We start from the raw sequence: 14,393 nt of genomic DNA, 5'->3' as shown, positions 1-14,393 counted from the left end.
TGGAAAGTAAAGAGGGAGATAATGTATAGACAGTAGCCACATAAGTAATGGGAAGATGGAAATAGTATTTTGAAGAGCTAATGAACGAGGGAAATTAAATAGAGCCAAGGGTAGATGAGGTGACTATTGTGGACCATGAATTAGCAGAGATTAGTAAAGGTGAAGTGAGGAGGGCGTGAAGAGTGGAAAGGCAGTTGGTCCTGATGATATACCTGTGGAGGTATGGAAGTGTCTAGGAGAGGCATGTATGCCAACTGTCAGACAGCGGTGAGGTGTGCTGTAGGTGTGACAGAGAAGTTCAAAGTGGAGGTGGGACTACATCAGGGATCGGCTCTGAGCCCCTTCTTGTTTGCAGTGGTGATGGACAGGCTGACAGATGAGGTTAGACATGAATCTCCATGGACTATGATGTTTGCAGATGACAATGTGATCTTTTGTGAGAGCAGAGACCAGGTGCAGGAAAAGCTTGAGAGGTGGAGATATGCTCTAGAAAGGAGAGGAATGAAGGTTAGTCACAGCAAGACAGAATGCATGTGTGTGAATGAGAGGAACCCTGGGGAACCATGAGGCTACAGGGAGTGGAGATAAATGTGATGGATTTTAACTACTTAGGGTCAACAGTCCAGAGCAGTGGAGAGTGTGGAAAAGAGGTGAAAAAACGTGTTCAAGTTGGTTGGAATGAATGGAAAGGAATATAAGTGGTGAGACCATGCTGTATTGTCTAGAGACAGTGGTACTGAGGAAGACAGAAAGCAGAGCTGGAGGTAGCAGAGATGAAGATGTTGAGGTTCTCTTTGGGAACATGTTAGATGTTTTTGAGATAAGGTCAGAGAGGCCAGAATGAGATGGTTTGGTCATGTACAGAAAAGGGATAGTGAATATATTGGTAGGAGGATGCTTGGGTTGGAACTGCCAGGCATGAGGTTTGGAGGAAGACCAAAGAGAAGATGGATGTAGTGAAAGAGGACATGAAGTTAGTTGGTGTGAGAGAGGAGGATACAGAGACCCCTGAAGGGAGCAGCCAAAAGGAAAAGAAGAATCAACAGAATTATCAGTGCTTGGGCTGAAACAGCAATCTAATGACTAAATGACACAGCTCTTTATTATGTTAATCACATAGGTAGATGCATTTGTTCGTAATACAGCTTCATGTTGTACTAAGACGTCAGTTCCTGCGTCAGACATGTCCTGAAGCCCTTAATTCCAGATAAAAGCCCACAATGAGTAACTTAAAAGAAAAAGGGAAATCAGACATCTCCCTGTCAGTGTGCCAGCCTGTTCTTTTGAGCTTTGGATGGAAGGAGACCCACCTCGCTGCCTCTGAGCTGTAAGTCAAGACATGCGATGGGGAATATTAGGGTGAGTCAGTCAGCGGTTCTTCCTTTGACGGTGCTGCACCCTGGTGACTTCAGCTCAGTGACTCTGGAGACTGACACACACAGTGACTCACCATGATGTCAATCATACTGAGAAATGAAATGAATTATAATTAAAGAGAAGTCTCCTTTTCCTGACATAGTTTTTCTCTTACATTCTTTTTTTTCTCAGATTTAACACTCATTCTTCTCATGATTTCTATGGCACCGCTTGATCCTTTGTTAGCAGATTTAACCCCTCTCCCTCACTTCAAGGTGTTATTTTATCTCATCTTATATTGTATACATTGCTCTTTCTCCTTACCTCAAAACTACTCTTTACCTCAGTTTTTAAGTCCTATCTTGTCCCGTTTCCACTTTTACAATAATTATGAAGTATTGTAAAAGTAACATTTCAGTTTGCTTCTAAGGAAATTGGTTTGCATTATTATGGCTATTGGCCAAGTTTGCTGTTTCCTCTTGTTTCACCTTGTTAGCATGCCATCCATTCTCATAACAAGCCTTTCATGTGAGAGCCAGATACTTCAGCGAGATTGCATATGGAGCAATATTAACAATTTCCAGTGACTCAGTTGAATATTTCCTTCTTTTTGCCAATCATACTTCCTCTCCAAGTCCGCATGTTGTTCTCTTTCCCCCAGCAGCAGGGTCTTCACATAAACAGATCACAAGGTCTTCAAAGTATGTAACATTTTTTGATGGGGCCAAACCAATTACCTCACACATCATGAAGAACTGACAGCTGGTGTGTATGCTGGCAAAGTGGTGACTGTGAATCCATTTCACAAGCAGATGAGTCAAAGGAAGCCTTCCTTGTCAAGTGTATAATTAATCAAAGCTAATCTAAAAAATTTGAGTGGAACCACGACCCAAAAGAATGTTCTCTGTGCCCTAAACATCTCTTTAATAATCTTTATATAACAATCACATACCTTTTCTCTTCTTCTGTCCTGTCTTTCTTTTTTTCCCACACTGTTTGAAATCTCTGGACGTGACCGGTTAGACATGTAACCAAATGTAATCGTTTCATATCTACCTCGATTGCACCAAATGCCTGTTTGTCAGTCTGGTAATGGCATAACTCCAAAAGTAAAGGATGGATTTTGGTTAAATATTGTTGAGATGGATGAGGTAGTCGAATTTCTGACATTTTGGTTGATAATTCTGCTAAAGATGTCAGTGCTGCTTTGAAAAAAGTGTGTATGCTCACTGAGTGCTTAATCTCGAGTTCCACTCTGCTGTAGCAGAGAGATGATGCAGACAAACTCGCTGCAGAGTACACCAGGGGCTGTAAGCACATTCCCTTTGACCAAATAATGTCATATGTTGACAACAAATATTGTTCATGGCAATGAAAACATGTAGTGGAATGGAGCTACATGCTGTGGTATGTGGTTCCATTAAGTTTTTTGCTGTTATCCTTCAGACCTACGGCCATTTCATTTCAGTTGAACTTGTAGGTAGTCATGTTTGGCGTCAGTCTAAAAAAGAACAACATGAAGAAGCTTTTCTCTTCAAGTAAACAGATCTCATCCTATGCCAAATTTCCAAATCCAAGAAAAAAATTAAATCTGTCAATAATTTTTGCAAAGCGACACATATACCTGCATTTGAGTCTATATTTCTGCAAAGTCTGGTTGTCGGGTCCTGTGATTATTGACAGTCGATTTATTACGCAGACACTCAGAAACGCACTCAGAATATGCCAGACAAGCTTGTAAGCTCTGATATTGTCTTCTGACAAATGGTGTACATATAGCTGAGATGTGTGTTAATTAAAATCGTTTTTTAAGTAGCGAGATCCACATTTAATTAATTCACTCATCATGTAATTGAGAGAATTACAAAATTGCATCCTTTGTTCCCGATAATTGTATTCCCTCTTAATGCGTTCTTAAAGGATGTCATTGTGTTTTATCTTGTCTTCCTGAGATTTGTTTTAATGGGGAATATGGCTTTAAATTCCTTTTTTTGCATTTGCAAAGCAAACATGTATTTTATTTTATCATTTATTTCCCAATATGATCTCTCTGTCTTTATCTTTTTTTTGTGTCTGATATCACTACCTTCTTTTGGCTTCTCCCTTTAGGGGTCACTGCAGCGGATCATCCGCTCCGATACAGTTACACATATTACATATTTTAAAATACTATGCTGTTAACCGCACATTGTGCTGATGTATTTACCCCAGCAAAAGCCATCACCAGCCATTTGAAAAACATAATGCTCTCGCTGTGGAACAAATATTCTGCTCCCATAAAGAAGAAATAAACAGGCCACAACAGGACACTGTTAAAATGCTGTTGCAGCTTTTTATTAACTTATTTACCCTCTGTTCTTAGTGAAGTATTGATGTGATATTAGTTTTTTTTTTCTATACTCTTCTATACTGTATCTGTCTGACCATCTGTCTGTCTCTCTCCCTGTCTGCCTGTCTACCTATCACTCTCTGTCGATCTTCCTATCCATCTGTCTGTCTACATGCCTCTTCCCCTCTTTGCTGACTGTCTGGTCACTCAGTGATTTGGCCTGGCGAAGGCCTTCTACACAGATGGATTTACTATTAGATAATGACAAATGGCAGGCGCAGCTGAGCTGATTTCAGCACTTACTGCTCCTTTGGGAGCCTGTACTCACCTCACTGCAAACCGCACTGACCACCCCGCCAAGATTGAACGACTGGCTGTGCATCCAATTGATCCAGCCTGACGTGCATTTCTGGTCATTTCCAGGCGGTGATGTAGTGTGACCTGCAGGTCAAAATATGCTGCGATCTGGAGCAGAACTCATTGACATATAGTCTTGATTTGTTGGACCATTACACTCTTAGAAGGGGATTTTTTTTTATCAGTGACTTCAATGGGATAAAGATAGAACTAAAAAACAATGGCTTAGTGGATCTTTGATCCAGAGGAACAACTTAGTCCATTGAATTGACTGGTGCTGAAGATGTGATGAAATAATAGATGCTGCCCTGAGGTCTATACACAATACAAGAATACACTTGTTGTGGTGTGAAGCTACATGTATCTCGTTTTCATTTTTTTTTTTTTTTCATGTAGTACACCTGCATAAGCTAAAGGTTTGTGGTTCAAGTGAGTGTTTCAATAATTCCATACTACAGTGATCATAGTGTCTGTATTGAGTGTGACTTTTCAAAAAATAAAAAAAAAGATAGCGGCCATGACTGCTCTAGGTCATATGTTTGTTGAAGCAATGCAGATCTTTTTCTGGTCTTTTTTTTTTTTTTGCTTGGTTCGGGATAAATATCCTGGTTGCTCATGAGGTTGCAAAATTTTTTTTATCACTAGCAGCACATTTTTAGTATGAATAAAAAGAAAAGCTTGGTGGTTTGGTGGTGTGTGTGTTTGCAGGGTGGTGATATTGTTTATATTATTATGTTGTTTATGCTAACAACGATGATAACGATTGTACCTGCAAAGCTCACATCCATCATCGCTACCATGTAAACTTTGTGGGTGTATTTTTATTTGTTTTGTTGAGTTTCAAAAAGGCAGTCGATAATGTACTAGCCTTTGTATTTTTTGACGATATGGTTGTGTTCCCTAATGAGAATGTTACTGTATAGCTTTGGCTGCACAATTGAATACATAATAATAATAATAATAATAATAATAATAAAGAACTGCTGATACTTTACTGTAAAATGGTTATTACACTCAAGTGTACTATGGGAGAGACATTTACAGATAGACTTTAGACTTAAATGATAAGTCAGTCTTTTTCCTGCATCTAATTCCAATAAGAAGAGCAAGACATAAAACATTTTAATCCTTAAAGCAAATGTTTCCACACAGACTGATATAATAATAGCTTATTCTGCTGACAAACACTAAAAAAATAATAAAATAAAATAAAATCATCAGTGAGGTACATTGTTGCACTGGGCGTTATGTGCTCTAACTATAATTATATAAATGTGGCCATGGGAATTTGTCTTGGGTGAAACTTGTTTTATTAGTATTATAAGTATCCAATAGGTAAAAGACATAGGGAACTTACTTTGTAATGCATTAGTTACCTATTGTGCTACTGCAGTAATGCATCGGCATTATGAATTATGATGGGAAATGTGATGCAGAGTATCACTCTATTGCACCCCTTCTTTTCTTATTTGGTTTTTCAGGGCAGTTGGCAACTTTTGCAAATCTTAGTTATGCATTGCACCTTCTGTTCACATTCACCAGTGCTTTGCAATAGGTCAGTGAAGGGAGAGACATGGATTTCAGACATGATTCTTTATTTCTGTACCTCAGTTTCTATCCTGCCACTTGTCTCGACTGATGAGAGAATTGACTTCTTATTTGACCCCAAGTGACTGCCTCAAACGGAACTCTCATTTAAACCTGCTTTTTCATTTTCTTTCATCTGTTATCACATGCAAATTAGGGAAGCAGAGATATGATTGCAGTGTTTAGAGTCATTAGACTCTGGTCATGTGGGTGTAATGTGACCTTAATATGGAGACAGAATCAGAAAAAAGTGTTATCCTAAAACAAGGTCTGGGCTCAGGATAGGTCCACACTATGCTCCAGTGGAACAAACACACCCTTATTTGCACTCACAGTTCCTGCACTGCACTAATGAGTGGCAGGGCAAATGGAGAGCTTTATTTCTGTTTGCTTTTGTCCCCCATAATTTATTCAGCAGGGTCCACCACCCTGTGTTGTATGCACATGTACTGTATCTGTGTGTACAGGCTATGCATGTGCGAGTGTCGGTGAGGCTTTGTGGCTCTGATTGTCCCCCTTGTCCCTGAGGAATGAGCCCCTCCAACTAGGAGTAGGAAACTGTAAAGCCCCTCTAGTTCCATAGAGCTTCTCAAAAGCCCTGAAATATCTGCATCAGCAGAGCGCCAAGGAAGAGGCTGAAAGGAAAACTAACAGGATGACTCAATGATTATTTAGAAACAGTAAAGAGAATTTTGAATAAGATGTTCTCTGTCCTGGAGGTTTGAAACGGCATTTTAGAAGATGACTACGTGCATCATAATCTTTCCAAAACAATGCATTATTCATGGACTTTACTTTTTAGAGAGCCAGGAAGTGGCCTACAAACTGTGCCACTATAAATGTTTTATTATTATTATTATTATTATTATTATAATGATTATACTTAAGGTTTTTCACATGTCATTTCAGGGCCGGAGCGGTGGCAGATTTGCAAGCTAACATGTGGATGACCAGAACCCTGTGGAACTGTAATTGAATTGGCAGGTAAGAACTGAAAAAAAGACACAAATATAACCCTGCATTTATTCTGCATTACATCCTTCCTAAATAGGACACATGCAGAGTTACTTCCCAAATATTTCATGTCAGACGTGAATATAATGAGTTACATGGAAACAAGGATACATTTACCTCTTCACTGAGGATGGACCTGGATTTGTCGGTGTATTTTCTAAGAATGGTAATTTTCAGCCAAAATAAATAAGTCCTGTTCTTTCAACAAACTAATAAACTTACATTCCTCTAAATTGTAAATTGCTCCATGTAAAACATAACATTTAAGGCTGTATTTTTATGTTTGTAAGATAACCATTGTAATTAATCTCGGTTATTTAATTACTGAACAACTGACTGGTTTAGATTTTTAACCAAATGGGTTACATTTGAAATGTTATCATAGTCCAGGGATATCCAACCCTTCAGGAGGGAGGAGCTTACTGTTCTTATAGCACCTCTTGCTTCAACCAACATGATTGACCAACATGCTATCATCTCCTAGAAGCGATTTAAACATCTAACAAATGCAATTTGATTCAACATCTGTCCTCATGTATTAAAAAATACAACCTTATCTTGTTTTCCTGATAAGTGCAGACATAAGATGGACAATGTTACAAGTGCTAAAAGTGAAGCAAAAACATTTTATTTGATTGCCCCCAGTGGCTGGTTGCGTAATAGATCACATACTCTGACTCTTTGTTAACAGATGGCACATGGACAAAAATAAAAGGTCAACATTGTCATAAACTTGTATTAAGAATAGTTTCACTAATGTATGTACTTATAATAACGCTGGCTGCATTTATTTTATTTATTTATACAATTTATTTAGTTAGACAGCTGGGCTTTGGCTGGCAGTTTTAGAGTTTGGGACATTTTGTTTTCAGTTTTGTACAATGAAGGGAGACGACACACAATATCCATCTTTACGCATCAGTGTACCTTTTAGTTTCAGAGTTTACCTCACCTAATGAAACGCAGTGTCACTAACCCTGTTAAATGTGGACATTTTCTAAACAAAGAGCATGGAAATAGTATCATTATCTTAGATTTTTATATTTAATGTTTTTTTTTTGAACATTATGACTTTTGCAAGATGAATAACCCTAGCATTTAACTTCCACAACCACAATTAACACGTGGAAACAGGACTGTGATTATGTTGTGTATATTGTTTGCCTTTCCTCATTTCTAAACTAAAAAAAAAATACCATCACTGGCTCTTTATGTGAATTAGTGTATGTGATATGTATGTGATGTAAATCCAGAATAGTGAAACAGTTTACATTAGAACATCAGGGAATTTTGTAGGACATGGAGCCTAAAGTCTGCTAATGTTGAATTAGTATTGAGGCCACATATTTTTAGCTGTGATTTGAAATGCCCAGATGATGTTATATATACACTCCATAACACCGTCAGCTGTATTTAGCAATGTAGAGTGCACCGGACTTTGAAAATAAGACATATGTTTCACAAGAAATAGGAATGAATATGTGCCACTCAAGAATTAGGTGAATTTAGGTGTGATTGATAGAAATGGACAGGGAGAAATTCACTCAACTTAACCTAATCACAGCACAGCACATAATGAGACATGTGCAGCTACTTTGACACAACGTTTATTATGAAAATGGGTAAAAAAAAATGAACAGTTATAAAGTTAGTGAAGTGGAAAAATAAAAGGAACTCATGACTCTCAGCAGTGTTTCTCTGTGGGTAACTCCCCTCACATTGTAAATGTCTCTTTTCACCAGACATTTCCCCTTTGTGTCAGGCTGTCAGTCTTCTTTCTTTCTTTCATTTTTTTTTTTTTCAAAGTGGGTCACTGGTCACATAATTATGCCTCTGGTGTGAACAGCCCCGTTGCTACTCGTGTGTAACCCTCCACCGCAAGTCTGATTAACTTTTTTGTGTGACCGACTGTTGCAGTGTCAGGGAGCTTTACTTGTAAGCACTTTTTCTCGATAGGTGTATGACAGGGCTAAACAATGGACTATTTTCAAATCAAAATTGCAATTAGAAATGCACTTTGCAAAATAGCAAAGGCTGCAGTTTAATCACTGGGATTTTTTTCTGGTCTTCGTTCTATACCAATTAAAAAAATACTCTCTATAGTAGTTAATATTCAGGGGTGGTTGCTGGTCTTTGAAACAGGAAAAGCACATTTCAGACACAGCTATAAGTTTTCCAAATGAACAACGAGATCAAGGAAACGTGACAAAAATGTTCAACTGAAATGCTATAATAGTGTTTTTATTTTCAGTGTATATGTAGAAAAGAAAATGGGCACTATATCACCGAGCAAATAACGCAAAATGGCCAGCTAGTTGTCTACTTAAAGGTGTCATATGTAAGAATGTGGCCAAAAATGGTTACTACATTCAAATTCAAAATACCGAGGTCTTTTAGGTTTAGTTTTCTGACGCAACTGGCAACCCGTGGTTGCTCGGCAGCTGAGACTCTACTGACTGCAATGATTGGTAGACGGCGGTAGGTGGCGCCACATGCCAAAACATGATTTCCAAACATAAACATGATTTGCAGTCTGCAAAATATTTTTTTTAATGCAAATATTTTGGCTGTACTGTTGTTGTTAGTGAGTTCAGTTTGTTATATGAATATTATTCCTTAGTCTCTGTGACATATTAGGAGGATTTTATGGCCTGTTTCTTTAGATTTATTACATAATGCACCTTTAATTTGGAAAATCCACGGGTCTAAGGCAGAAAAGGCTCCGCTGTCGTGTATGTTTCTGCAATGCTCTAAATCAAAAACTGGTTCCCGCGTTTCAGACAGTTCCTCCAACCATCACACAGATGCCCAGCATCCACGCCCGCCGACCCCACATCCACTGTCTTGGAAGCTGAGCTTCCCTGGAAGTGATTTTATACCACATTTGTCCATTCACCGTCAAGCTCACCCCAGTGAAAACAACATATTCTGTACCGTCCCATAGAGTTGGAACAGTTGAAGCTGAGCTTCAAGTTTTAATGCGAAAGCTGCTACGAGAATAAAAAAAACACGTAAAATGATCTATCCATGATAAACAGCTTATTGTTGAATTTATAAAGCACATTTAAAACAACTCATTTGTGTTCAAATTGTTGAACAGTAATAATGCAAGGCATTTAAAAATAAAACAAATGAAAAAACATAAAACATTAATAAAGCACATCTCACATTCAAAGTGTGAAGCTAAACCCAAGACACACTTGGTAATAACTCATACTATGTCATAGCCAAGGAGAATAAATGCATTTTTAAAACAGAATCAAAAGCAGGAAAGTGAGGAGGCCTGCCTAATGTGCAGCGGCAACTTGTCCTACGAGCTGGGAGCTGCTGCAGCAAAGATCCTAAACCCCTGAGCCTTGTTTTCCGGACCATCAAGAGCAGCTGATCAGCTGATTTTAGATTTTACAAGGAAGATCCTGAATACAGTTACAGTATATGTAAATTATATTATCATAAAATGGATTATGAGGCACACAAATGGTAACCAGTGAAGCAAAGTCATAATGGAGGATATATTCTCATACCCGTGAGCTCCCGTTCAGAGGTGAGCAGCAGCATTTTGGACAAGCTGAAGCAATGGAAACTTGGCGAACTCCAACACACAGAGCATTACAATAATCCGGCTGAATTGTAATAAAAAGTTGTGCCTTAGTAGTATTGACCTTGGCTATTTTTTTTTTTTTGTTTTGTTTTTAGAGCAGAGCCAATCTGCTTGTCAAATTTAAAATCAGTCCATTATTATTAAGGAGCCAAGGGAGGTTTTCTGCTGCTTTGAAAATTCACAAATAAACACGATCAGGCTCAGAGCTCTTTAAAGGCCTCATGGCATTCAACTTATTCGATATGACTGAACAGTTGCTTTTGTGATTCACTTACTTCAAAGCTCCTTTTAATGTGGAGTTTTTTAATGCTCCTAATGTCTTATTTTTTCCACCCTTCATATCTGCCCCGGTGAGATTGGAGATTGGGTTTCTTCTTAGAAATAATGCTGAATTTGTGCAGTTGAATAAATTTGCATGTTTTTATAAGCTTTTTCCTTTGAAAACAAATTTCCTCTTACAACTATGTGTGTAATAGACATGTGTTCTTAAAAGAAAAGCCGCTGATTAATCACATCTCTTTGCAGATATATACCTTCTGTTTTAAAATCTCATTGTTTCACACTAATTTTAGTATCATTTAATTAGGAAACAATAAGATGGATTATAGAAGAAGGGAAACAAAACAATGTATGATTATTGTGTGCTTTAATATCCTGTGTTTCTTATACCGTAGCCGCAGACAGTGATGTTATTTAAGATAAGTGTCACTCTAGATTCTTTTTAAAGGCACAAACCCATTTAATTACAAGATTACAAGAGATTACAAGACAAGTCGTTTGAAACTCTCCACTAGTGAGAGAGCTCTGGGCCGCTGCAAACTCGTGCACCGCCGATTAGGAAGAAACGTAGAAAAAGAGGGGGGAAATTAGTCCATTCCTACAGCAATTTGATTTAAAATATTTTCACAGTTGTATGTCAGGTGCAGAAAATCCAAAATTGAACCAAATATAACCACAAGGTGCTGCTCAGGGCAAGGGGAGGTTAAGCTTCCCCCAGAATGATCATTGAATTATGCTCAAGCAGCAAAACTCACACTCTTTCATGATCTAGTGATCATGGTGTTGTAATAGTTTAATTCCTATACCCAACTGACTTGTTATGAAAGATAACAAAAAAATAAAAAAATACAACAGCTTTCATGTCTTTTCAACCTGGTATATTGCTTCATAGATTATACTCATGGATGCACCTAACCTTGTGATTTTATTGTGCAATTCTGGCTGTATAACGACAAACGGCATACTCTGATTGACCCTGTTTGAAGATTGTTAGATTCTAATGGTTTATGTACCATCAGTTAAGTTGCATCCATCGCTATCAGGGCGGGCAGCTTGGCCGAGGGCGCTCTCGTTCTCTTCCAGCCGCAATGATGCGCTACCTGTTCACAGGTCCTGCTTTTCATCACATGACCGGAAGGCCTTCCGCTCTCACATTCCCTTTTTTTGTACCTCACACATTCACATAAAACGCTTCACACACACTGTCACGCGACCCTTGGCTGTTACCACTGCCCCGGTGTCAATCCCATATTAGTATGCAGATGATGTGTGCCAGCCCTTGCTTCTGATTGGTCCTTCTGGTTCCTGCTTGGTCCTCCTCCTTTAGTTTATAGTGTTTGATTTGTGTTTAAATTTACCCTACCTTATTAATAAAACTTTAATTTTGCGAGCTGGGGTCGTAACACACACAAAATGTATGCAATAGGTATGTTTTGTGTATGTGCAAAGTAAAATAGAATATGTAAGAGGTAAAAATGTGTATGTGAGAGCCAAAAATAGTTAGTTGAGAGGCAAAATTGTGTATGTGAGAGGTAAAATTGTGTATGTGAGAGCCAACAATAGTTAGTGAGAGGCAAAATTGTGTATGCGAGAGCCAAAAATAGTGAACGTGAGAAGCAAAATTGTGTATGTGAGAGGTAAAAAAGGAATTATGGCCTACACGGCCCCCCATATAAAACAGTGGGTGCATGTGTTGAAAAAAACATCTCGTCTGTTTATCCTTGGGTGCATCAGTAAAAAATAAACTGCTGTGAATGAAACTCTTCTCTTGCTCTTACACTAACCGCTGTGTTTTATAAAAAGCCCATTATTCTTCTATTGTGTATATATATGTATATATATATACATATATATACACGCACATACATATAATATCTATGCAATGTGCAAACACACTGTGAGACACAACATATGTGCACTCATAGTATGTCTTGAATCACTAAAATACACTGAGGTGAATGCAGATATTTTTTTGGATGATTAGTTTGAATATCTCTTATCGAATAACTGTAATTTCACTGCTCAACTCATTGGTTTTCCTCCTGTCACATTCTCTTTGTCAATGTCCCGTAGAGTCGACCTTCAGTTCCACTGATGTTGACACTGGTATTCCAAACACATCAATCAAGGTGGCGTGCTTGTGGCACGTGTCCCTGAACAACAATGAGCAAATCTTAAAATTAGTCATACATGTTCAGAGATGGAGCAAAGTTATGTCAGAGTAGCTATGACAACGTGATGTGCTCTTTTAGTCAGTGGCAGATCGTGGTGATGCAATGCAGCTCTTAGCACAAAACCACAGCTATTGATTTTGTAAATCGGTCATTTGTTTCCTTCTTGATTGTGTCCATTCAAAAGGATTAAAAGTTAATTCACACATTCAATCTTATTGACACTTAATTTTGGTAAAATTTCATTTGAGGCCTTTTTTCCCCCTGGTTTGTAAGATATAATCAGTGAGCTCCCTGTTTTCCTCTTATCTCACATGCTGTCTTGAGCGCAAACTGAATCACATGGGAGGCCGTGCAGCCTGGATGTCTGGGTTCACGGCCTCTGAACAACCTCTGCGTGATACTCGGTCAGGCTCAAAGTGACGCATGTTAACCTTGACCTCACTGAGACACACAGACTGACAGTGGCCGTAGAATATAGAGACACCCTTTCATTCTGCATCCTTGAAGAGTAGTTAGCAGCCATTTTCTGCCCACAGCCACTTTGAAATGTTCTCAGGGTGAGGAATGATTTTATCAATACCTCTTGTCACCCACAAGCTTTTCACCGCCAACACACTGCACACTGTGGAACACAAACACCATCACGTACATAGCATGTGAAAATGGCCATGCTAAAAGCACAAGACCTAACATATTCACGGATTTGACGGTCTTTGCTTTGGGTATATACTGTCAAAGAACTATAAATATAAGATCAATCCGATTTTACTTGATTGCACAATGTGCACATTTATGCCCAGTGTTGGGCAACTGACTTGCATCACACATCATCATACACAGCTTAAATAATATTATGTTTTACTTTGTATCAAACGTTGCATCACTCCTTGTATTAGCCTATTGTTTTTTGTAAATAATGTCAAAACGGCAGCTCATATGAAACAAATCTTTCTTGTACTGTCTCCTGCATATTCCTTCCTACGTAACCTGCCATGACCTGCCGGATTATGTCAAGCATGTCAAATGACAGGCCAAAATGTGTGGCGCTAAATGCTCACACAAAAGTAAACGGAGCATAAACGTCTGTCGATATGCAAATCTCCAAATAGCTTTTTAATTTATTTTTAGCAAGGTTCCATTAAGCATCCAATGGTGATTTTGAAGGGAATGATTCAGTCTTTTTAACAATAATAAGTGACAAAACTCACGTGCAAAGACTTTGGAACTTAATTCGGGCCATACTTCAAATATTTGCAGTTACACTTACTTACTGCGGTCTTGATTCATATATCTAATTTGCCTTACCTTTACCATTTGAATGATGACTACTCTGAATTCTAGTTGTATATATGTATATATATATATACATATAGATATATATATATACAATGCAATATATACAATTATGCATATATACACACATACACATACACACATAACATGTTATTAATCACAATGTCACTAGATGATCTGTAATATTAAAAGTCATCTTTAAAAATGTTACAAGTCTCCACATGGTTGTGACTCCATTTGACAGCTGGAGTCAAGACCGCTGCAGCATGAATATGAGTCTGTGAGGAGGCATATCTTTCCTTGATTTGAGCTTTGGATCCTAACCGCTGAGAGAGGGGAAACATAAGTTGTTGATTCGCTGCTCGGCTTGTTCTGTATGCTCAGCAGATATCTAACAAACACC

Source organism: Microchirus variegatus (genome assembly GCF_963457635.1).
Source record: "Microchirus variegatus genome assembly, chromosome: 8".
Lineage (NCBI taxonomy): Eukaryota > Metazoa > Chordata > Actinopteri > Pleuronectiformes > Soleidae > Microchirus > Microchirus variegatus.
Note: the sequence above shows the minus strand (reverse complement) of the source record.